Below are 24,858 nucleotides of genomic sequence, written 5' to 3'. Positions count from 1 at the left end.
CAACAACATGTGGGGATCCAAGGTTGAGGAACACTGAGACAATACTGAGTAGACAATACTGAGCTAGTTGGACCAATTGTCTGACTCAGTATAAGGCAGCTTCCTATGTTCCTATGACATTTACACATAGGAGGCATCGATCCTTAATCAACCCTGAATCATATCTATTGTGTTGCCTTCCTTGCCTTGCAAAGAATTCTGGTACCTTTATCTTTAAGAAGTTCAAACTGCTTTCTGTTTGTGGTGGAGCATGAGCCACTGCTTTTCACTCTTAAACTCCCAAATGTGTCTACTAATTCCTCACTACCTTGCTGTGTCTCCAAACTTTCAAAAACATGGAGGCAGTTAACATTTTTGTAAACCTGAGTATTCAGTTTGCCTATAATGCCTTGTCTGTCCTATGAAAGTATGCTGCAACATGCACTTGGGAACTTGATTTATTGGGGTGTAGAAGAAGCTTAGTAGTGCAGCCTGACAGCTGTTGCTTCAGTTAAAGATTACCTTCCCCATTTTGCAGTATGCACCATGGCAACAATTCCCTATACTAAACTGTCACAGCAGGCATATTATCCAAGATGTCAAACTTCTTTAGATGTAGAATTATAAATTCATCTTACTAGAGAGGAAAAATATATAAGGGATGTAAAGGACATTTCCCCCTCTTCTGAGTCGGTGTTAGAAGGAAAATATAGAGCAGAATACAGTAATATCTCAGTTAACAACATAGCTGTGTTCCTAGACATTACTTTAACAGAAACTTCAGTACCAGAGGTAGGAATAACATGGAAATAATGATAGGTTCCTACACCCACTCATAGATAGTGGGGCAGCTTCAGCAGGGGCTTTGCAGGGTGCCTACCTGCCCCCCCACTCCCCCCCACCTCCTCCTGAATCATATCGGATCCTTCCCTCCCCAGCCTTGGGAGAAAGCAAGAGATCTCTTTAATGCAAAGCAAGCGCACAGCCTGGCCAGTTTAAAGCAAAGGCACAGTCTTGAAAGTTTATCCATAGCAAAGTAAAGCTAGTCAGTTTCACTTTAAAAAGCTTCCTTCTTAAAAGGAGCTTCCTTCTGGAGGATTCCCTAACTGAGGTATTACTGTAATAGACACTGCAGTTACCTTTAAAAGGATTTCTGTGCTACTATGCACATGATTACATTGACATCCACATGCACATTTCTCAGGACTGCAAAGGCTTGGGAAATGGCAGAATCTGAACTAAAATCTCCAAAGATGTCTGAGTTGAACAACTGAGACATCACAATGACGCTGAATTTTGTAAGATTCAGGTCAGAAAAGAAGAAAGTACTCCACACAGTGCATAGTTAAACTATGGAATTTACTCCTACAAGAGGTAGCTTTAAAAGAAGAGGCATACTGCCATTGTTGAAGGCAGAATGCCCCTGAATGCTGGGAGCTGCAAGTGGGGAGAGTGCAGTTGTGCTCAGATTCTGCTTGTGAGATTCTCATGGGCATCTGGTTGGCCACTGTAAGAACAGGATGCTGGGCTAGATGGGCCTTTAGCCTTCTTCAGTGGCCTTTTCTTGTGAAACTACTACACTTTGGACAGAGGAGCAGTAACTGCATCATGACAATGCTGTTACTAGTCTGGTTAAGAGGAGGACATGCAAGTAAAGTACCGTTTGAAACATCACAAAAGCTTATGACTCTCCCCTCTGTCTCAAAATAGTAAGGTAGAAATATAACCTTCCTAAGAGCTGTTTCATACATTAGGAAGGGCAAGCCCAAGATGACCGCCAATGGTAAACAAACTTGTACCATACTATGTGTGAGACACCATGCAAATGCCCATTTATCACATCAAGCTTTATTCATTTATACCGCCTGTCACAAGACATCAGGGCAGTGCACAAAAAAAATCTTTAAAAGCACAGAACAATCATTAAGACGACTAGCTACTCAAGAACATTTTAAACAACTGCATAGGCCTGTCAGCATAAAAACATTTTGTAGGTGTGCCTTTAAAACACAATTTATTGACGAGGTTGTAGATTAGGATTACTTCACGTAAACTACAGGGCACAACCCAGCCAAAATTAACTTCTGTTTATGTAAATGGGCTGAACATACACGATTGATGGGACTTAAGTTTGTCTAAATTGTGCCCAGAGTGTATATAGGTTTCTCAAAGAGCAAAGGCCTTTCAACCTTTGCTAATTTTTGGTTTTTTACACACAACTGGGATTGGTAGCCAACCATTGTTTCAAATAGCCAAGCAAGATATATCATTAGTATCAGGGTACTGCACTGGCTGCCCATGAGCCACCAGGCTCAATTCAAAACTTAAGTTGATGGACATAGTTATTCATTTAGATTTCTGTTCTGTGTTTCCATCTCACTTGCTTAGGATGAGTGACAATAATATATCCTGGTATTTGCATCAATTCATGACAGCCCTTTTGGGAATCAGCAGACATCTGGACCTGCCCAAGGCAACGCAAGTGACCTTGGGATTTGTATATGAGTTTCTCCAAAATCAAATCCAGCAAAGAAGACTTATTTTCTTTTATTATTACACTGATCACACCTTTCCTCCAAGGATCTCAAGATAGTGTATCTGGCTTGCTCCACCCCAATTTTATTATCACAACAACCCTGTAAGGTAGGTTAGGCTTGGAGCATGGGTCTAGCCCAAGGACATCCAGTGAGCTTAATGGCTGATGGGATTCAAACCCTGGTCTCTCAGGTCCTAGTCCAGCTTCCTAGTCACTACACCATACTGACTGTCATGAAATACTTGTGAAATTTTGCCTCACTTTACAACCTCATCCCAATCTACTGCTGCACATGAAAAGCAGCTTGTTTCACCTATTGCACTTCCCTGCTTAACACTCTGCCACCGCCCTCTCCATGCTCCAAGCTTTCTGTTTTCATCTGCCACTCCTTCAAAAGAGCAAAACAAGGGCACAGTGCTTAATAGCTACTGCATACAAAACTTCCTCTCTATGTTCCAGGCTTCGGTATAAATACATATTTGCGTTGGCTTCTATACGTTGTGTACCAGCTAGGGCCAAGGTTAAATCGTGCTTGCAATGACTTGGGACTCAAGCAGTAGTCCACAAAGCAAGTTACAACTTTCTAAAAGCTCTGTGTTTACTGGATTGAGTGATGTGGAACACTTAAAAGTTCATTCTCTCTCCTGTTACTTTGAAACGTGTCACAGTGAAAAGAAACGGCCTTTAGGTGGGCAAATATGGCCCTCCAGGCCTCTGTACCTGGCCCCTGGGACTCTCGCCAGGCCCCACCCTTCACCAGCACCTATTCTGCACGCTTCTCAAGTGCTTTCCCCTGCTGGAATGTGTTCTTGAACTCTCATAATGCTGCTTGCTTGCTTTGATGGTTGGATGGAAAGATGTGTTTATGCATGTGTCAAAATGTTTTGTGTGGCTGCAGTGTATGCAGTGTAGCCTCGTGTACAAAGATAAGTGTCGCAGCCACTGTCCTGACCATTTTGGCCTTTGTTCCTGCCCATCACTGGCATGTGGCCCCTGGAACACGTCCCACAAAGAAAAGTAGCCCTTGGGCTGAAAAAAGTTCCCCACCCCTGCTTTGGAAACATGTTGAAAGGTGTCCTAGGGGACTGGTTTTTAGCTGCTAATTTATTGCAATAAGCCCCCTCCTGAATGGTCCACCCTCAGACCAGCATCTGCAGTTTAAAGATGATGTGACCTACCGTATACCTTTTTGTAAGGAATACTGAGATAATGTACGCTTAAATACTTGGATTACTTGCAATATGTTGTATCAATGCTATTTATATTTAGAACAGGAATTAAAGAAGCATGGATAGTTAAGCATAAGCTGAAAGGATATTTTACAAAGCATGGCAAAATAAACTGCTTACAGCATAACAAAAATGTTGGTGTCCCTCTAAGTGTGCATGCAATGCTCTGTTATAGATGTTCATTTTAAAACTTTTTTTAAAAAAAAAAACATGGCTTTATTTTATTTTGGAGAAATTTCTTTCTACAGATACCAAGAGCCTTAGCTGTCCATGTCTGTAACTAGCAACAACCATCCAAAAAATAAAAGCAGCTGCCTAGAAGCAGGATCGTGATCACTTTACAGATCACAGTTCACAAAACACTGATAGCCACAGGGATCTAGAGATCTCACATGTTGGCAACAGAGCACAACAACATGAGAGCTTGTGCCAAACACAAGAGTCTAAAAATAGAATGGACGTCAGTTGGAACTGGGCTGACTGATCTAAGCGAAAGGCCGATAGTCTCTCTACATACGTTATTTTAATTTCTCTGTGGCTAGTGATGTATGCCTCTCTTGCTACTGATAAACCAGATCCTTAAGATATCTTGGTCACAGGCCTTTATTTTTAATTATACCCTACTTTTCACTCATTTTTCAAGTGGCCTTAAAGATTAAGATAAGAGTTTAAAACTGAGCCCAAAAGCAGACCAACAGCCAGTGCAGCTAGACAGATGTGGCTATGGGTTTGAGGGGGGCCCTGGCAAGGTGAGCCCTGACAACTTGGCTGCCCCACTGGTACTCCCCCAGCCAACCACAGAAAAGCCACCCATCATGTAATATTTTCCACAGTGCCCTGGAGCACCTGATATAGTGATGCTATAACAGCTATAAAATGGCAGTTAAGCTTCTAAAATGAACTGATAGTTTCTTTATTTTGCATCTGTTTAAATGCAGCTCTTCTGGATTATGCATCTGTTCAATAGTGCAATCCTAAGCATGTTAAAGTAAACGTGTATGCCCATTTAGTTTAATGAGTCTTACTCCCAAGTAAACATGCATAGGATTGCAGTTTAACTATTTGAAATACTTTTCCAGTTTTATTCATCTCATCAAGATTGGATTATAGGACTGTTCTCACCTCAGTGGATATTTTATATGTATTCAGATTCATTGTTACTCTCCATGAGACTTCAGGATAGAGCAAGTTTTACCATGTATGCATATAACGTTGGCCATAGAGAAAATATGACCATCGAAAACCTAAGTTTTTAAAGAAGTGTTTATTCAATATCTTAAAATTTATGAGCCTTAAAATATATTGCATGTCAGCTGAGATTAGATTGCATTATGTATAAAATGTGTATGAGAGCAGCTTAACATAAATCTGTACGGATAAACCTGAAATAAATATTTCCTGAGAGACAGAATGCAATTTAAGCCAGGGTTGGGAGACCTGTGGTACCCTCGCTATTGCTGGACCTCCATCTCCCATCAGCTCCAGCCAGCATGGACCATGATCAGAGATGATGGGAGCTGTAGTCCAGTAGCATCTGGAGCACCACAGGATCCCCAGTGATGATTTAAGCTTTTGAAACACAGTTATATCTTATGTTTTTGAATGCAGGTTGCACATGTTGTGACCCACCAAGCCTAATGAAGTATGCTAGCCATTTATGGCAGGATATGGCAGGGCAGTGGGGCTTGGTAAACTGTTTTTGCTTCTTGCCAGAGACTGAAAAAGCAGAGGGATTGTCAAGTAAAACATCAAGCAAGCCCCAGTACATGATAGACTTTGTCTGGCTTGGTGGATCCTAAATTATGCAGGTCTGGTCTTTATCTTCTTAACAGCACCTTAGCACTGTTTTGTTAATATTTTGAAAGTACTACTTTTATAAATACTGCTCCTTAAGAGACCAGCCTGCATATGAAAATAGAATTGTGTTTCGTTTGTCAAATATAAAATTCAAGTACGGAATCTTGAGTTCCTGTTAGTTCTGTGAAATAGAAATATGACACACAGAGTAGCTGAGAACATAAATAGATAATAGCCTGGTTCAGTCATAATGAAACCACGATTTATCAGCCCAGGAACAAGTTGTGCAGCCATGTGCTCTCTCCTCACCTTCCACGGCCTGCTTCCACTAAGCTGTCTTGCTTTCCTAAACCACAGTATCCTGTTTTTACACCTAGTTTGGATGGAGCCATTAAACCATGGTTTCCTGGTCCAAATATCACAAGAGAATCATTTTTAAAAAGTTAAGTAGTAACCCTGAAATCAAGATTCAAGGGGAAGCAAGGTGGGGAGGGAGCACACAGGCATTTGGCTTGTTCTGGAGTTGATGGTCTGTGGATGGAGCAGTGGGGTCCATCATTCATATGCAGAAGAGTCTCACACCTGCAAAACAGGTGTTACTAATTTAACACACATCTTCTGTGAAAAATCATTTGTGCTTTCCGTTAAGACTACTAAACTCATATCTGAAACCCTGACCATAAATCTCTCTTGTGACTGTGTGTGTTTCAGTTGATGTTTTTGGAAGAAAATAATGTTTAAGAAGATTATGAACAATATAATCCCAGTTCACTACATATTAATGACCTCATAGACTTAAGATCAAGAGATTGGACAATGTATTATCTGGAAAGAGCCATTTGTCTATTAGGTGGGGCTAGGGGCCCGGAAAAAAACAGCAAATTCAGGAAAAGACCCCAATTTTTTCCACCCCCCGTTTTTCTAAAAAAAAACCAAACAGAAGAATGTCTGTTTTTTCAATTATTCCATTCTCCCCCCCCAGCCTTCACATTTCAAGGTGGGGCTTGAAACTGCATCCCCTGAGGCATGTCAAAAGGCACTTCTTTAAGGATATTGGCTAGTGGAACAGCAAAATGTACCTGAATATTTAAAGTGTCAATCAATGTTCCTGTTAATGTTAAATCCCAGCTTACCCAAGGCCATAACCATGAGAGAGACTAAGGAGGGATGGCTCTCTCCCAACTCTTTCCAGACTCCAGATTTATTTATTTTGTAAAGATAATTTTCTTCTTGGTTGCACTGCCTAAGAAGTCTGCTTCCAGTGTCTGCTGGGAGCTTGGGGATGATGAAGTAGCACTTAAGGACTTGGCACCTTGGTTAGCTTATCTGTCACTTGCCAACCATGTTGCAGGATGGTGCAAAGTATGTCTCTCTGTGCAGACATAAAATCTATGCCCCACTAACAGTGCACAGAATATAAAAAGAACCTCGTTCCACAAACACAGAGACATAGTAAGGGACATCTTGCTCACTTCTGTTTTCCTGGGTCATGGCAGCATGAATGTTGGGAACTGGCAAATTAAAGGATGGGCAGATTAATAAATGTTCATTTGGCCTCAGACTGGAGCTTGTGTATGCCAGACTGCTGTATTATTCTGAATCTTTGCAGAAGTACATTTCACTTTCCCAGCAGTTTTATTATTGGTGAGGATGATTTTATGTAACCACTTTTCCTTGAGGCAGTTTTAAGGCATGATACAGTACAGTAGGGCCCCACTTTTCGGCATTCCACTAATATGGTGGCTTTCAATTAGAGTAAGGCCCCACTCATACGGTGCTTGTTCTGCTTCTACAGTGTTTTTCGGGCGTCAGGCAACATTTTATTGACAGCGTTCCGCTTTTCAGCGGGTTTTGCTTTTCGGTGGGGTCTGGAATATAACCCGCTGTATGAGTGGGGCCCTACTGTACATCATGGGTGCTCTTTTAGGTCATTGTGTGACAAATTTTGTAACTGTTATGTTTTGTAAATGGATACCTTCTTGCTGTGTGAATGCTTACTATGTAGCCAGACTGGATAAGAAGAGAAGGGAACCATATAGATCTTACACTGCTTCAAGGATCAAGTTTTATTTATTTTAGGTTGCAATTGAAAGAAAGCATTGAGATGTGATCCAAGTACACTTTATAAACATAAGCATATATGCCTAGGGTGGAGCTGGTGTGAGTGATATAACAGACATTTATACAGAAGTATAGCAAGAGCATACATTTCTCTTTCATAATAGTGTAATGTGGGGTCACCTAATTGCACAGATTGGGAGTAGGTTTAGGACTGACAAAAATAAGTGCTTCATCCTAAAATGTGTAATTCTGAAATTACCTGCCACACAATGGGATGATCACCACTACACAGAATGAATGGAGACTAGGTTTAAGAGAATTTTTGCCCTGCTCTTCACATAAAAGAGCTACTTACAAAGATCAGAAGTAAAAGAGTCCCTGCCTACAAGCTTAGTCTACAAAGACAAAACACAGAAGGGAAAGGTTTGGGAGAGAGGTGGAAAAAGCAAACTCAGGGACTAGTTCTTAGTTACAAAGTTCAGCAGATCAAGGAACTACATCCAAGCACAATGGAAAGACTGCTGCTTGCTCTCCCAGTAGACTCAGTGATGGTAGCTCGAGGGAAGAGGGCTCTCAGCTGGAGCTATATCCAGGCATGATGGGAGGATGCCCGACTGCCTGCTTCCTCTTTCCCTGATGGCCTCAACAGCTATAAGCCATAATAGCTAAATTGGATGCACCATGTTCAAAGGCAGTATATCTCAGTGTACCAGATACAAGAGAATAAGGGAGTCTTATTTAACTGGTTTGTGGGCTTTTCACAGACATCTGGTTAGCCTTGTTACACAATGTCACAGGAGCCCAAATGACAATGGAATGATATTAAAAAATGATTATTATTTAAACATAAAGATATAAATATATGTGAGTAAAATACAAAAATACAATTTCTCCAAGCTATACTCACTATATGTGAAACAAAGTACTGCAATCAGATAATAATTGACAAACAGTAGCAGGTCCTACATATCAGTATTCTCACTCCTTGGCTATAATTCCAAACTGTTGGATACAGTTCTAGGAGTAACAACCTTTTAGGCTGAACTCAAATGACTAAGTGCATGTAGAAAAATCACAATTAACAGGAATCGCATATTCCTAAAAGAAAATTTGGGGGCAATCAGGAGATTAATGGCTGTCATCCATTCATAATTCTCCAGTTTGATTCTGAACAAGGATATAATCCTGGAGATCTTGTCAATTATTATCTGTCTGTTTTGGAGTACTGTATTGTAAAGTTGTTAATATTTAAATAATCATAAATTTTATATTATTTCATTGTCAATTGGGTTCCTGTGACTTTACCTGTCATTATTTATATTTGGGGACGCCCTCCTCTGTTTCTGGTCACTCCTGGAAATATGGTGTTGCTCTAAATAGCCCCTTTATCTGATCCCACAAGTCAATTCTTACATTCTTCTTATACAAAATAAATCCGAGATGTGATCTAAGTAAACTATAAAGACCTAACAGAATGAAAAGAAGATCTGTTGTGAATGATAGTGATTAAAGGAGGAAGGTGAGAGAAACCCAGCAGAACCTACACCTTGCTGCTGTGGCCTCCTGCAAAACTCCATCTGCAGGCTTCCTCAGGTGTCAACTGCTACCCCCTGCAAGGCCTGGGTGCTGGCTGAAGCCAGCTGGGGCTAACAAGGGAGAGGACAACTGCCAGAGGGTGGGGAAGAGAGCTCCCCTTCATGAGAGCCACCTCTACCCAAGGCTCCCCCCCCCCTCCGTGTCAGGCTTCTTTTAACATGTGCTGGGGTAGTAGTCGGGGGCCTGCTATTGAGGTAATACTGGGCAGGGGGCGTAATAGCGGTGGGAGGCAGACTGGTCGTTACAGGGGAAGGGATATAAGACATCTTCGTGCTTGCATTCCTTCCAACCCTCGGGACACTGGTAGCTATATGCTGGGAACTCCCTGGATCTTACTGTCCTGCTGATGAATGCAGGGTCAGTGACTTAATAAAACCACTTTAATTCAGGACTTAATCCTGGATGAATGCGCTGACCTTGCTTGTATTACCGAAGCCTGGCTAAATGACCAAGGCGGAGTAGGTCTCTCCCAGCTCTGCCCACCAGGTTTTGTGGCACTCCAGCAGCCTAGATCCAGGAAACAGGGAGGTGGGATCACAATTGTCTGCAGGGAATCTATCTCCCCTGTCAGGTACCCTGTCCCTAACATCTCCAGCTTTGAGTGTGTGTGCGCCTCGCATTGGGTCAGGGAGACAGAGTGGGGATTCTGTTGGTGTACCGTCCACCCCTGCCCAACAGTCTCCCTCCCTGAGCTGGTGGAGATGGTCTTGGCATTGGTGTTGCAGTTCCCCAGGCTTATGGTCCTGGGTGACTTCAACACACATGCAGAGGTTAGACTTGCAGGTCCAGCTCTGGACTTCATGGCTGCCATGACAACCATGGAGCTGTCTCTAATATCATCTGGACCAAGGCATGTGGCAGGACACACACTTGATCTTGTGTTCTGTTCGGGACAGGAAGATGATGATCTGATGGAGGGGTTCTTAGTGACTCCGTTGTCATAGCCGGATCACCACCAGACAAGGTTTAGACTTTGTGCCCCTAGTAACCTTCACAGGGGTGAAGGGCCAATTAAGATGGTCTGCCCCCAGAGACTCATGGATCCATATGGTTTCCTGAATGCTCTGGGGGATATTCCCAGCATGGCTGGCGATATGGCCGAAGCCCTGGTCAATCTCTGGAATATGGAGGTGACCCGGGCAATGGACACTATTGCTCTAAAGCACTCTCTCCCACCAGGGAAGGTCCATAATACACCTTGGTTTACTCAAACCTTGGGCCTGATGAAACGGCAGGGACAACGGCTAGAGTGACAATGGAGAAAAACTCAGTCCGCTTCCAATCAAACACAGGCTAGAGCGCATTTTCGAGCCTATCATGTGGTGGTGATGGCAGTGAAGAAAGTGCACTTCTCTACCATCATTGTGTCTGCTCAGTCGTCCAGCGATGCTTTTCCAGGTGTGCCAGATGTCCTCGAAGCTTCCTCTGGCTGTTTTTCTATGGATACTTTTCAGCTTGTAAAACCTGAGGATGTGGACAAGATTCTGGGAGAATCGAGAGCCACTACTTGTTCCCTTGACCCTTGCCCATCCTGGTTAATCAAATCTGCCAGAGGGGGAGTGGCTGACTGGTTGGCATATTTAATTAACACCTCCATAAGGGAAGGTTCTATGCCAACATTGTTGAAGGAGGTTGTGATAAGACTTTTGTTAAAAAAGCCTTCATTAGACCCTGTGGATCTTAACAACTTCTGCTCAGTCTCTAATCTCCCCTTTCTGGGCAAGGTGATTGAAAGGGTAGCGGCTGCTCAGCTCCAAGTTTTCCTGGATGAATCGGATTACCTAGACCCTTTTCAGTCAGGCTTCAGGCCTGGGCATGGGACAGAGACTGCCCTGGTCGCCCAGCTTGATGACCTACGCCATTCATCAGACACGGGGAGTGCATCCCTGTTGGTGCTGCTGGAACTCTCGGTGGCCTTCAGTACGATCGACCATGGTATCCTTCTGGGCCGTCTAGCTGGGATGGGATTGGGAGGCACTGTTTTACGGTGGCTCCGGTCCTACCTGATGGACAGGACCCAGAAAGTGGTGCTGGGAGACTACTGCTCAACCCCCTGGCTGTTGGCCTGTGAGGTACCGCAAGGTACCATTTTGTCTCCCATGCTCTTTACCATTTATATGAAACCGCTGGGAGGTCATCAGGAGATTTGGAGTACAATGTCACCAACATGCTGATGACTCTCAGCTCTATCTCTCCCTACCACCTGATTGCAGGGAGGGAGTGCTCATCCTAAACCGGTGCCTGGAGGCTGTGAAGGGCTGAATGTGGGCTAACAAACTGAAACTTAATCCAGACAAGACGGAAGTACTGCTGGTCAAGGGAAAAACTGCACCAGGGACGGGGTTGCAACCTGTTTTGGATAGGGTTGCACTCCCCTTGAAGGAGCAGGTCCGCAGTTTGGGAGTCCTCCTGGATCCTGCCCTGCTGCTTGAATATCAGGTGGCTGCAGTAGCCAGGAGTACTTTTAGCCAACTCAAACTGGCCTACCAGCTGTGTCCATTCCTGGAGGCAGTTGACTTGGCCACAGTGAAACATTCATTGGTGACATCGAGGCTTGATTACTGTAATGCACTCTATGTGGGGCTGCCTTTGATAACGGTTCGGAAATTGCAGTTGGTTCAAAATGCAGCAGCCAGAATGCTAACTGGAGCATGGCGCGGAAGCGTATCACCCCTAGCTCCCAATTTGCTTCCGGGCCCAATTCAAAGTGCTGGTTCTGACCTTTGAAGTCCTTAACGGCCTTAGACCAATGTACCTGAGGGACCGCTTACGCCCATATGTACCTACCCAGGATTTAAGATCATCTGCCTCTGGTCTCCTCTGTGCGCCTGGAGTGAAAGATGTCAAACTGACAGGCATGCGAGAGAGAGCTTTTTCATCTGTGCCCCCCAAGCTTTGGAACACCCTACCCCAAGAAGTCCGCTCTGCTCCCTCCTTGATGGTTTTCCAGAGACTTCTGAAAATCATCTTGTTCCGGAGTGCCTTTGGGAGGGACTGAAGGTAGAGCCTGACACTGATTTTATGCATTCTACGTTAAATTTTACCCTTGTAGTCCACCTTAGTACCACTCTCTCTCTCTATGTATATATATATATATATATATATATGTGCGTGTGTGTGTGTGTGTGTCTATATGTATATATATATATATGTATATATATATATATGTGTATATATATATATGTATATATATATATATATATATATATATATATATAGTATTTTAATTGTATTTTATGTATTTTAATGTTTTGTGATTTTATTGTTTACAATTTTATTATGTGTTTAATTTTATTTTTGTAAGCCACCCTGAGTGCCCTATTACAGGGTAGAAGGGCAGGATAGAAATATTTTTAATAAAATAAATAAATAAAGTGAATAAGCCCATTCAAATACAATTGTGATTACTTCCAAGTAAGCATGCATAAGATTGCATTGTTAAATACTGTCTTGTTAATTGATCATCTAAACTCTGGAGTAGTGAAATGGTTAAGCATCACATATGTGTAAATATTTGCAATTAGGGTTTGAATAAGCAACACAGGGGAGATTAAAAATGTAAATGTACTGCCTTCAAGTCAATTCCGACTTATGGTGACCCTATGAATAGGGTTTTCATGAGGCTGAGAGGTAGTGACTGGCCCAAGGTCACCCAGTAAGCTTCATGGCTATGTGGGGATTCGAACCCAGGTCATAGTCCAACACCTTAACCACTACACCACACTGGCTGTAGCACTTAAACATCACATTCAGATCTATGAATAAAGTCTACATTATTACTGTTTAAACTTTGTGAAATAAGAACTTGTTTTCCATTAACACGATGTGAAAAGTGATAAGAGTTGGACTTGTCTAGCTATTCCTTTAACACCCAGTTTAAAAGTGAAGAGAGTAAAAATTGAAAAGTATGTAATTGAAAGAAAATAAAATTCTGCTACATGCATTTTTTAGAATGGTAAACATTCTGCCATAATAAATTTGTCGACCTTTAAGGTGCCACAGGACTCTTGGTTGTTTTACTACAACAAATCAGCATAGTTACCCATCTGAAATGGAAACCAACATTCCCTTACCAAAGTGGTAGATGCCTGAAAGAGCCAGTGAGACCAGTGGACAGAATGTTGTGCTCAGAACCAAGGTTCAACTCTCAGCTCAGCTATGGATGGTCTTGGTAAACAAGTCACACTCTTTGATCCTCAGTTTCGTATCTATAAAATGGCAATAATAAAAGTACAAAGATTGTAAAACATTTTGTAAGCTAAACATCTGTTTTAAAAGTATAACAGCAGGAAGGAAAGGAGAGAGAAGGACCTGTGGCCATTAGTTCTATAATCCGATGAAGGCCAATCTTATACATGTTATATTTGAGTAAACTTGTGTGCTAACTTCAATGAGACTTAATGTGAAAAGAAGATTGCCAAGTAAACCCCAACAGTGACCAGTGGTTAGAACCTAAAGATGAGGGAAAAGGAGTAAAACAACACTATCCACATAGAGGAGGGATATTTTCAGCAGATTGGGGGAAGTACAAAAAGATGTTCATGGAAAAACAGTAGATTTATGTAACTTTAAAGTTGACAATGAGGACATTGAACTTGTCAAGGATTATGAATACCTCGGCACAGTCATTAACCAAAATGGAGACAATAGTCAAGAAATCAGAAGAAGGCTAGGACTGGGGAGGGCAGCTATGAGAGAACTAGAAAAGGTCCTCAAATGCAAAGATGTATCACTGAACACCAAAGTCAGGATCATTCAGACCATGGTATTCCCGATCTCTATGCATGGATGTGAAAGTTGGACAGTGAAAACGGTGGATAAGAGAAAAATCAACTCATTTGAAATGTGGTGCTGGAGGAGAGCTTTGCGTATACCATGGACTGCGAAAAAGACAAATAATTGGATGTTAGAACAAATTAAACCAGAACTATCACTAGAAGCTAAAATGATGAAACTGAGGTAATCATACTTTGGACACATCATGAGAAGACATGATTCACTAGAAAAGACAATAATGCTGGGGAAAACAGAAGGGAGTAGAAAAAGAGGAAGGCCAAACAAGAGATGGATTGATTCCATAAAGGAAGCCACAGACCTGAACTTATAAGATGTGAGCAGGGTGTTTCACATGACAGATGCTCTTGGAGATCACTGATTCATAGGGTCGCCATAAGTCGTAATCGACTTGAAGTCACATAACAACAAAGTAGAGTTATAATTCTGAGTTTTCTGGGAAGAGGAGATGACTGTTAAACCACTCTGGCAAACTGTAGCTCTGTGAGGAGAATATGGGTCTTCTCTCAGCACCCTTCACAAACTACACTTCCCAGGATTCTTCTGGGGAAGCCATGACTGTTTAAAGGGAAATAAAAGTGGAATAAATATCTGGTGTGAATGTGGCCTAAATCTCACACCAGGTGATGAATTTCTTCTGAAGCTGGGTGGGATTTCAGAAGCAGTTACAGTAAGAACTAGGGGAGTTCAGCTGCTCAAGGGGAAAAGCCAGAAGTACTCACAGCCTCTTGTGTAAGCTTAAATAGTTAATTGGAGTTCAGCTAACATTAGTGAACAATTAGGGATGGATAAATATGTCATTTTCAGTTCTCTCAGTTTTTCACTTTTCCAGACTTCAGTTCTCCACATTTCCACATCAGCTTTCAAATCAAAAATGTTTTCAAGTCCTCATGAAAATTTATCAGCATTTTAGTGTGAATTTTTCCTGAGATATATATATTTTGCCAGCAATTTCCCCTAATATAATAGGCTTTTGTATGTTATTTTCACCAATATAAGTATTTATATGTATACTTTACCCTAGTATATGCATTACTTGGCTGGAGGAATTAACTGAAAAATTAAGAGAAATGTGAATTTTAAAGGATGGCTGCGTTTCAGTTTGTGTACTGTTTGAGAAAGTGCAAATTAGCCTTTAAATGCAAACTGGAATCGAATTTCTCGCCCATCCCTGGGGAACACAGGGCAACCAAAAGGGAAAGGTTGCATGCAAGAAGGCCCCAGGTTCAGTCCCAGGCATTTCCAGCTAAGACCAGAAAAGACTCCTATCTGAAAAGAGAGCTGCTACCAGTCAGAGTAGACCTGGTGGGGTGAGCTTTTGGCTCTCTGGATGTTGTTCAACTACAACTCCCATCAGTCTTGGCAAGCAGGGCCAATGGTTAGGGAAGATGGGAGTTGTAGTTTAGCAACCTATGGAGGGCGAAAGATTCCCACATGTGGTGTAGACGATACCAAGTGAGATGGACCAATGGTCTGACTCAGTATAAAGCAGCTTCTTGTGTTCCTGTGACACAACCCGTGTATAAATCTTTGCAAGTCACTTGGAACTCCTCCTCCTGAAAGGTCCAAGAACCAAAGAAAAGAGAAAAACAAGTAAGAACTTAAGAAATACCCTGCTGGATCAGATCAAGAGTCTATCTAAAACCCAATCACATGCTTACTCAGGAGTAAATCCCATGGCATTAATTGCAGCTTACTCCCAGGTGAGTAGGCAGAGGATTGCAACCACAATCCAGCATCCCACTCGTAAATGTGGCAATCCAGATGCTTCTAGGAAATCCACAACCAGGGCATGGAGATAGAGCCCGACTGTGCTATTCAAAAGTCTACTGCCTTTGACCACTATTCTATGGACTGCCTTCAAGTCAATCCCAATTTATGGCGACCCTATGAATAGGGTTTTCATGGTAAGCGGTATTCAGAGGGGGTTTACCATTGCCTTCCTCCGAGGATGAGAGGCAGTAACTGGCCCAAGGTCACACAGTCAGCTTCATAGCTGCATGGGGATTCAAACCTTGGTCTCCCAGGTCGTAGTCCAACACCTTAACCACAGAGGTTCCATTCAGCCATTATGGCTAATAGCCATTGACAGACCTCCTGCACAAATTTGTCTAAGCTTCTTTTAAAGTCATCTGAGCCAGAGACCATCACTACATCTTGTATCTGCACATTCCAGTTTCAGTGCATTTCTATACCTGTTTCTGGAGAAGACCCTCTAACTATGTTCAGTGGAGTTTACTCCCAGATTATGCAAAGGAATTGGACTGCATCTTTAAGAACGCAGTGTGAGAAGTATTTGCTTTTGTCCTGACCCTGCCACCCATCAGTTTAATTGTATAACCTAGTTTGGATAGGAGAGATTTCTTGTTTTTTACCCTCTAGCTCAGGGGTCACTACCAACCTCTTTGGGCCCATAGGCAAGCCTGAGAAACTGTTGAGGGCACCACACACATCTTGCAACCTATTCTATCGGTTTTAACAGAATGCTTCTTTCAAGTCTAATTTCTTGTAGGGGGGACCCTGAGGACACCCAAAAGATCTCTGGGTGCCATGTTGGCTACCTCTACTCTAGCTCCTGTCCTCATACCTCGTACCATCCATGATGTTATAAACTTCTGTCAGGCACATTCTCCTCCCTCCTTGAAGTTGCAGTCTTAACGCCCACTTACCTGGGGGTAAACACCACTGAACTCAATGGGCCTTACTTCTACGCAGACATGTACAGTAAGGGACTGCACTGCGAATCGCTTTTTCTCTGCTGACAGTGCAATTCCTTTGCCTGTTTACTCAGAGGTAAGGCCCACTATGCTCAGTGGCTCTTACTCCCAAGCAAGTGTGTATAGGACTACAGCCTAAAATACCCCCAAGCATTTCATAGCCTTTCGTCATCAAGATGGCGCTTCAGGTCGGCTGGTATTTTTGCTTTCTGACCTCCGCTGATTCCTTCTCTTTCGTTTCCTCATCTCTTTCTCTGTTTTTGCCTTTTTTCCCAAGTACCTCCCTCATCCGTTTCGTTTGCGGTTTGTGACGGAAGACTCTCACACATACACACAGCCGTTACATCTACACTTCGTTACCCAAAACATACCATAGCCACAGCAAATTATTACAAGGGCCAAACCTTCCCAGTCTCGCCATACTTTACAATAAATCAACCATTCCGCGCCCAAACTGGTTTTGTTAGGAGGAAGACGTCGCGTTTGTTCTAGACTAGAGAAACCCCCAGCACTTTCGGTACAGTACTTCGCACGCGCGGCCGGATCTTCGGAAGTAAGTCCATCTGCCCCCAGGGGACTCTCCGTCGGCTTTACTTGCCCGGCTCAGCGCGCGCAGGATCAGGACGGACGGAGGCCCTAGTAAGGGGAAGTTTAGTCGCCCTTCTGGCCTGCAGAGGAATTGCGTGTATGTAGAGCCGCTCCCAAAACCCGAAACTTAAAACGCAACAGGACTGAGTACAATTGGCATGTTGCCGAAGTTGCGAGGCTGCCATCTTGAGAAGGGAGTGGGAATCCACCGGGGAGCGGATCGGGCGGTGTGGTTGTGTGAGTAGAGCTTGTTGAGAAGCGACGTGGCTGGGAGCGAGGTTTACCCACAGCATCCATCCCCTTTGCCCTTCCTTTCTAAGTACCTGGGAAAAATGAGCCTCTCCAGTCCCCACCCCACGGAGCTAAAACTAGACTGGCTCTGAAAGTGTGTTTCGGAGTAAGTGCTGCGTGGTGTAAATTTGCTTGCAGTAACCGCTCTGCGTAGCGTCGCGATCCCATGCAGGTTAACCCAGAAGTAAGAGCCACTGAATTCAGTGAGACACCGAGAGTATGTGAGCCTGCATTAGAAGGGCAGCCGTAATGCCACTCCTTCCCCTTTGCAACGCATGCGGGCGAAAACTACCGTCCTCCGCGCGCTTACCTGAGAGTAAGCCCCATTAAACACTATGGTATTTACTTCTGGGTAAAGATAAATAGGCCTGGACTGTAAATTTGAAGAACGGCGGAATAAAGAGAACCGTCTAGAGGAGGACACTTCGAGGGTAACGGCGGAGACGAAAGAACAACTTTGATCAAAGAAGTTGCCCTGTGTCGTGTGAACAGGCAGCGCGGTTTGTGCACCAGAAGCGTTGCTTGAGTTTTGACTAGTCACTAGGGCCCAAATATGCATTAAGAGCAGTTACGTGCTGCTTTATTTCCGCCATCATCATCATTATAATAAAATCAAGTCTTTTTCTTTAATGAAAAACGACTTCCGAGGCTGCGAACAGAGGGAGGTGAGGGTTGATTAATCGTTCCCCTTCCTGCCCTTTGCACTCTTCCTCCTCCCGAGGGAAGAAGGACAAAGGAAGGAAAGCGTGTTACTTTTTATGGAGCTGAATGAGAGCCCGATCCTGTTTACTCAGCAGTATATTCCAGTGTTCTTATTGGGAAGTAAATCCATTGTAAGCGTCCATAGGATTGCAGCCCTGCTTGTTAACGGGTGTATAGGTTTTTCCTCATAAATGTTTCCAAGCCACTTTGAGTACAAGAATAATAAGGCAATTATAGGGATTATACAGCCACGAGAGTGGCTGTATACATATAAAGCGTCTTAACAATGAAGAGCCTGGCACACTTGTTCCACATTTACTTACTTGAAATGATAAAAAACCTAGTTACTTAAAATTAAGTATATTTGTGATATACTTGTTAGTCTGTTGCAGATGGTACCCTTACATTTTAGTCACAGAAAGGGGCGTGTTAGTTGGTTTTTTTAAAGTCAAGGCAACCTACATAATTATTTTGAGGTTTTAGAGTGGAGTTTTTTCCCCTGTCAAGCAGGAGGTGTCATATATACATATCTGGATTTTCTGTTTGCATCAACTATTTTCAAAAGTGAACTCCCCCCCCTTTAAGAAAAAATTTCATTCACGTGCTTTAAAGGACATGAAATGAAGCACGTCATTGTGAATCATGAGAGTCAGTTATTTCCCTTTATCCTGGAGAGCTTGTGAGGTTCCCAGAGAAAGTTCCAGTGATTGATATTCATCCATATTCCAGTTAGCAATAAAGGTGCTATAGATGAGGAGAAGGAGATAATTCAGCTCTAGCAGGAACAGAATCGGGTTGGCAAAATGTGGACCAAGATCTACCCTGAGATGCAGAGCTTGGAAAAGTTACTTTTTTGAACAACTCCCATCAGCCCCAGCTAGCATGGCCGCTGGATTGGGCTGATGGGAGTTGTAGTTCAAAAAAGTAACTTTTCCAAGCTCTGCTGAGATGTCTGGATGATTAGCTGTAGATCAGCAACAAGGGTTTCTGACACCCAGTTGTCTAGCTATAGCAGCAATTGAACTGTTTTGCCCGCCTAAATTAGGTTGCTGAAGAAGAACCCTGGAAGGGGGGAAGAATGAATTTTTGTATAAAAGGTCATGTGATCTTGGTTCCAGTATTGATTGCAAATTTCTGGCCTCAGCATGTGCTCAGACACTCACTATTCCTTACTTCCTAGTATATGTCCACCCACATGAGCCACTATTTTCCACAAACTAAAAAACAAAGCAGATCCCACAAGCCTGAAGTCTGCCCATCCCTGATCTGGATCACTTCCCTCCAAGCACCCAACTTTCCCCCTTGAGTGTAGACAGACCACCTCCCTAGGCAAAAGTTTTATTGGGCAAGTTGTAGAAAATGTGTGCTAGTTTGTTTACACATGAAATCCCGGAAACTGAAGAGCCAACCCGTTCCTCTTCTAGGATCATACTACTTTAATTTAAAATGTAGGGCGGGGGAGGGAGAAACACAGGTAAATTTCAGTGGCATACTAATCTGGATGTTATTTTTAAATTGCTTATGCTGTCACAAAGATGGACTGAAACTTGTGTGCAGTTTTCAGAAAATATAGGGGGAACAGCTGGATATTGTGGAAAGTGGTAAGAAATGATACAGGTTTGTTTCCAAATTTTATATTAAGTTATTGTGAACTGGACATATTTCAGGGAGTGTGACCCTGGTTCTCACGACAGTAAGCCAACCTAAGGCTTGTAAGACAATGCAAACATGTACATTCCTGGAGAGGAGCTCGCAGCCACTTTGTACCTTCCTGGTCTTCTTTACTGTTTTACCTGAGGTTTTGGCCCATGGCTAGTGACAAGAGAGCTTAACCATGAATCCAGGTTCAAAGAACACACTATGCCAAGACTTAGTGCAGCTCAGCACAGTAATGCAGTCTCAACAAAGTAATAACTTAAGGTGTTGTGTGAATTAGCCCTGTGTCTGTTTCAGTGCTTTAAACTTCCCCTTCTTTTTTGAGGTGTATGTTGAAGCCTGGGCTCAGGAAGGAGCTTGGAGCTGCACAGTTGTAGAAGAATTGGTATGGATGTCTTAAAACTAATAATCATGCAGCAGGAATAACATAACTGTAACTGAACAAGCAAGGATAATCAGCCGGCACCTGACTGATGGATCTCATGGGTTTTTTCCTTTCTGTTTGAAATCCAGTTTTGGATTTATTTATTTATTTATTTATGGAATTTTAGGGCCTGTTTCCTGAAAGATCTTTTCCCATGTCACCCTGCTTGAATCCTTAGGTCACTGGGCAATGCTGTCTTGTGGGTGTCAGACATCCTGGAAGTTTGTTTAATGAGTACCTGGGGCAAAACGGGGCAGTAACACCCATACTTTCCCCTGGAAATTAAGATTGTGGCAACAATTTGTCCTTGAAGTGTTTTCACTGAACCAGTTTTTTCATGGTAGCATTGCTGGATATTTCCCCCTGTTGGTTTACAGATAGAATGTATTCTTATCAGCATTTTAACTTGCTATTGCAATCTGTTTTTATTTCTTTTTTGTACACTGCTGCAATATTTTTGAAGGGTGGGCAGTGTCAGACGGGGACGTTGGCGGAAGACTCAGAGCGAAGATGATCGATCTCGGGCTACAGCCTATTTGAAGGCCTACTCCGAGGCAGTATGGGCTAAGAAGAAATCTTTCTTCTCGGCCTCCATTGCGTCTGCTGGGAGCCGTCCAGCGGAACTGTTTCGAGTGGTTAGGGGGCTTTTAAGTTCCAGCCCCCGTGAGGGTAATTCTGACCACTCAGCAGACCGCTGTCAAGAAGTAGCACGGCACTTTGCAGACAAAGTCACTCAGATTCGCTGTGACTTGGACGCTAAAATTGATACAGTCTCTGAGGATGTAACTTCGGCGCCTGTTTGTCCAATTAAAATGGATTATTTTCAACTTGTTCTACCCGAGGATGTGGACAAGATCCTTGGAGCGGCGCGTGTCACCATGTGTGTACTGGACCCTTGCCCTTCCTGGCTCATTAGATGTACCAGAGGGGGACTGGTCGATTGGGTCAGGGGAGTAGTTAATGCCTCTCTACAACAAGGTAGAATTCCATCATGCTTAAAGGAGGCAGTTATAAGACCACTGCTGAAAAAGCCCTCCCTGGATCCCTCTTTACTAGGTAACTACTGGCTAGTCTCCAATATTCCATTTTTAAGCAAGATAATAGAGCGTGTGGTGGTCGCCCAACTCCAGAGATTCCTGGATGATACGGATTATCTGGATCCATTTCAATCTGGTTTCAGGCCTGGCTATGGGACAGAGACGGCTTTGGTCGCCTTGGTGGATGACCTACGCAGAGAACTGGACAGGGGGAGTGTGTCTCTGTTGGTTCTACTGGACCTCTCAGCGGCTTTCAATACCATCGATCATGGTATCCTTCTGGGCCGCCTTGCCGAGATGGGACTTGGGGGCACTGTGTTACAGTGGCTCCAATCCTTCCTGGAGGACCGAACCCAGAAGGTGGTACTGGGGGACTCCTGTTCGACCCCTTGGCCATTGACCTATGGGGTCCCTCAGGGTTCCGTTTTGTCCCCCATGTTATTCAACATCTACATGAAACCGCTGGGAGAGGTTGTCCGGGGTTTTGGGGTTCGGTGCCATCAGTATGCTGATGACACTCAACTCTATTTCTCTTTTCCACCTGAAGCCAAGGAAGCCGTACAGGTCCTAAGCCAGTGTCTGGCATCAGTGATGGACTGAATGAGGGCAAACAAGTTAAGATTAAATCCTGACAAAACAGAGGTACTCCTGGTCAGTCGGAGGGCAGATCAGGGAATAGGGATTCAACCGGTGCTGGATGGGGTCGCACTCCCCCTGAAGTCTCAGGTTTGCAGTTTGGGTGTACTCCTGGACTCAGCTTTGAATTTGGAGGCCCAGATTGCTGCTGTATCCAGGAGCGCATTTGCCCAATTAAAACTGGTGCGCCAGCTGCGCCCGTTCCTGGAGCTGCCTGATCTGACTAGGATGATGCATGCCTTGGTTACATCCCGCTTAGACTACTGTAACGCACTCTACGTGGGGCTGCCTTTGAAGACTGTTCGGAAACTTAAATTGGTACAAAGAGCTGCAGCCAGAGTGCTAACCGGGGCTGGTTACAGGGACCATACAACTCCCCTGTTACAACAGCTCCACTGGCTGCCAATTTGTTTCCGGTCACAATTCAAAGTGCTGGTTTTGACCTACAAAGCCCTATACGGCTCAGGTCCAGACTATTTGACAGATCGTATCTCCCTACATGAACCTGTCCGGGATTTGAGATCTTCAGGTGAGGCCCTTCTTGTGTTCCCCACACCTTCGCAAGCACATATGACGCGGACACAAGATAGAGCCTTTTCGGTGGCCGCCCCTAGGCTGTGGAACTCCCTTCCGAGTGAGGTGCGATCAGCTCCCTCCTTGCCGTCTTTCCGGCAACAAGTAAAGACTGTTTTATTTCAACGGGCATTTGGGATAGAGAACGACCAGGATTAAGTGTCATAGGTTTGGTGATTTCATTATATGATTTTATTATTTTAAATTGTCCGCTGTTTTTAACCTATATTTTATGGTTTTAATTTTTCTCATAGTTTAATTCTTTTTTAATAATATACTCTGTATGTTTTAATGGTGTTGTTTTTAGTTGTAAGCCGCTCTGAGTCCTATTGGAAAAAGGGCGGGGTAGAAATAAAGTTTATTATTATTATTATATTTATACATTTTCTTTTGAGAGTGCTGCAGATTGACTAGCTGCCCTTTGGCTTGGTTGATTTTTTTTGGGGGGGGGGTGGCTTTTTTTTACAAAACGCATCAAACAGTGTGACTGATTTCAGAGGTATGCAAGTGATGTGTGGAATGCCAGTGCCATGACATCAGTGGTATTTCATGTGGGATTGCAAGGATAAGAATTGGGAGTTCTCTTCTGATAACAGAAAGCACTTTCTCCATTGTTCTTGGTCCCACAGGAACTAATTTCAGGATTGAGAATATGATCTGGACAGAAAAGAAGCAGTTTCATTTCCTGGGACTTTTGCTCATGAACAGAAGGAGCCTCTGGACTTAGGAAAGTGTAATTTGAGTGTCTAGGTATGTTTAATTTGTCATGTCTCTGCTGAAATTTCCAAGAAGTTAATCTTCTGTTGGTGATTTGTATTATGATATTGGGCTTTCCTGGTCTTGGGATCATTATACTGGGACAGAGGCCCTGATCTGGATGTCTCTATGTAAGAGGCATAAATCCTAAAAAACGTTTTACTCAGAAATAAATCCCCACTGTATTCAGTGGGTCTTACTCTCACATAAGCATGCATAGGGTAGCAACCTTAGGAACATGGTTGCTTTATTTGAGTTCTTCTGCGATTCTCTTCATGAGGGAAGAGGGCTTAATCCTACTCCTTTTAACATGGGGAGACCAAATGGGGACATATTTTATTTATTCTTTTATTTCATTTTGATCCTGCCCTTCCTCTAAGGAACTTAAGGTAGGCGTACATGGCTTATGCCCCTTTCTTGTTTATTTATTTAGCCTTGCAATCACTATGGGAGGTGCATCAGGCTGTGAGAGATGATGCCTGGCCCAAAGTCGCCCAATGCGTGTCATGGCTGAAGAATGGGGGTTTGAACCTGATATTTCCCTAACTACAGTGCCACCCAAAAGTAGATTGATTGATTGATTTTTCCCCTATTATAACAATCAATTTTATTCCTACCAAACCCTTCTCAGCAGTTCTATTGTGTGTCAAGCAGCCATTCCAGTTTTAATATTTTGATTCTTAGCAAACTTTTCCATAGTCTCTTTGAATCCTTCGTCTATTGTTCTTTGTTTGCAAACTGAACTGGCTTTGTGTCTTGCTACAAACTTGGCAAGACTGTTTTTCAAGTACTTCAAGTTGATCATAAAAATGCTCAGATCAATACAGTAAGCAAATGGATGCCCAGATACTTGCAAAAACTCTCCTCAGATTGATGTTCATAGTTAGACTTTGCATCCAGCTTTCCATTATGTGCCTACCGTATACTTGTTTCAAGTTATAGCTGCTCATTCTTTTGCTTCTTTATTACATTTATACGCTGCCTGTCCTTCAGGGTGGTGTATATGATTCTCTTTTATCTTCACAACAACCCTGTGGGGTAGGCTAGGCTGAGAGAGAATGATTGACCCAAAGTCATCCAGTGAGTTTTATGACTGAGTGGGGGTTCAAACTGGGTCACCCAGGCCTTAATACGACACTCCAATTCAGGGCTGGGAAACCTGCAGCCCTCCATATTTTGTTGGACAGCTCACTATCATCCCTGACCATTGGTGATGGCTGATGGGAAGTTGAAGTCCAACAACATCTAGAAGGCCCTGGCTAATACAGCATCCTTGTTCTTTGGTTTATTAGAGTGCATGTATCTGGCTTACGTCTGATCCCAGGGTGCTCTTCTGGAAATCATTCCCCATGCAAGTATATGGCAGTGGCTCACATGACAAGGAAGACAGTATTTCTGACCATGTACAGAGTGTGTTTCTTTCACTGGGCAACCATAACTAAGACATGTACACATCATGGATTCAAGGAAAAGAATTTCAGATGTC

General features: G+C 43.2%; 1 protein-coding gene and 1 long non-coding RNA gene across 17 annotated transcripts in view; one reads left to right on the top strand and one right to left on the bottom strand.

Annotated features, from left to right (window-relative positions):
• LOC133376263 (uncharacterized) overlaps positions 1-18,099 on the bottom strand; it is a 28,703-nt gene extending 10,604 nt beyond the window's left edge. Inside the window, exons 1-3 of one of the 2 annotated variants that reach the window (XR_009760437.1) lie at positions 17,081-18,099; positions 14,294-14,550; positions 13,272-13,406 (exon numbers count right to left, since the gene is read on the bottom strand). This is a non-coding gene — a long non-coding RNA (uncharacterized LOC133376263). The remainder of the gene's footprint in view (positions 1-13,271; positions 13,407-14,293; positions 14,551-17,080) is intronic. The other variant, XR_009760436.1, reaches the window with a different exon arrangement.
• CFLAR (CASP8 and FADD like apoptosis regulator) overlaps positions 17,109-24,858 on the top strand; it is a 56,621-nt gene continuing 48,871 nt past the window's right edge. For 3 of the 15 annotated variants that reach the window (XM_061608032.1, XM_061608031.1, XM_061608017.1), the window contains exons 1-2: positions 17,404-17,534; positions 23,246-23,366. The gene's annotated coding sequence lies outside the window, so the exon portion shown is untranslated. The other 12 variants (XM_061608023.1, XM_061608019.1, XM_061608018.1 and 9 more) reach the window with 12 other exon arrangements.

Source organism: Rhineura floridana, chromosome 2 (assembly GCF_030035675.1).
Source record: "Rhineura floridana isolate rRhiFlo1 chromosome 2, rRhiFlo1.hap2, whole genome shotgun sequence".
NCBI lineage: Eukaryota > Metazoa > Chordata > Lepidosauria > Squamata > Rhineuridae > Rhineura > Rhineura floridana.
The sequence above is the reverse complement of the archived record's forward strand: the minus strand, read 5'-3'. Positions and strand labels throughout refer to the sequence as shown.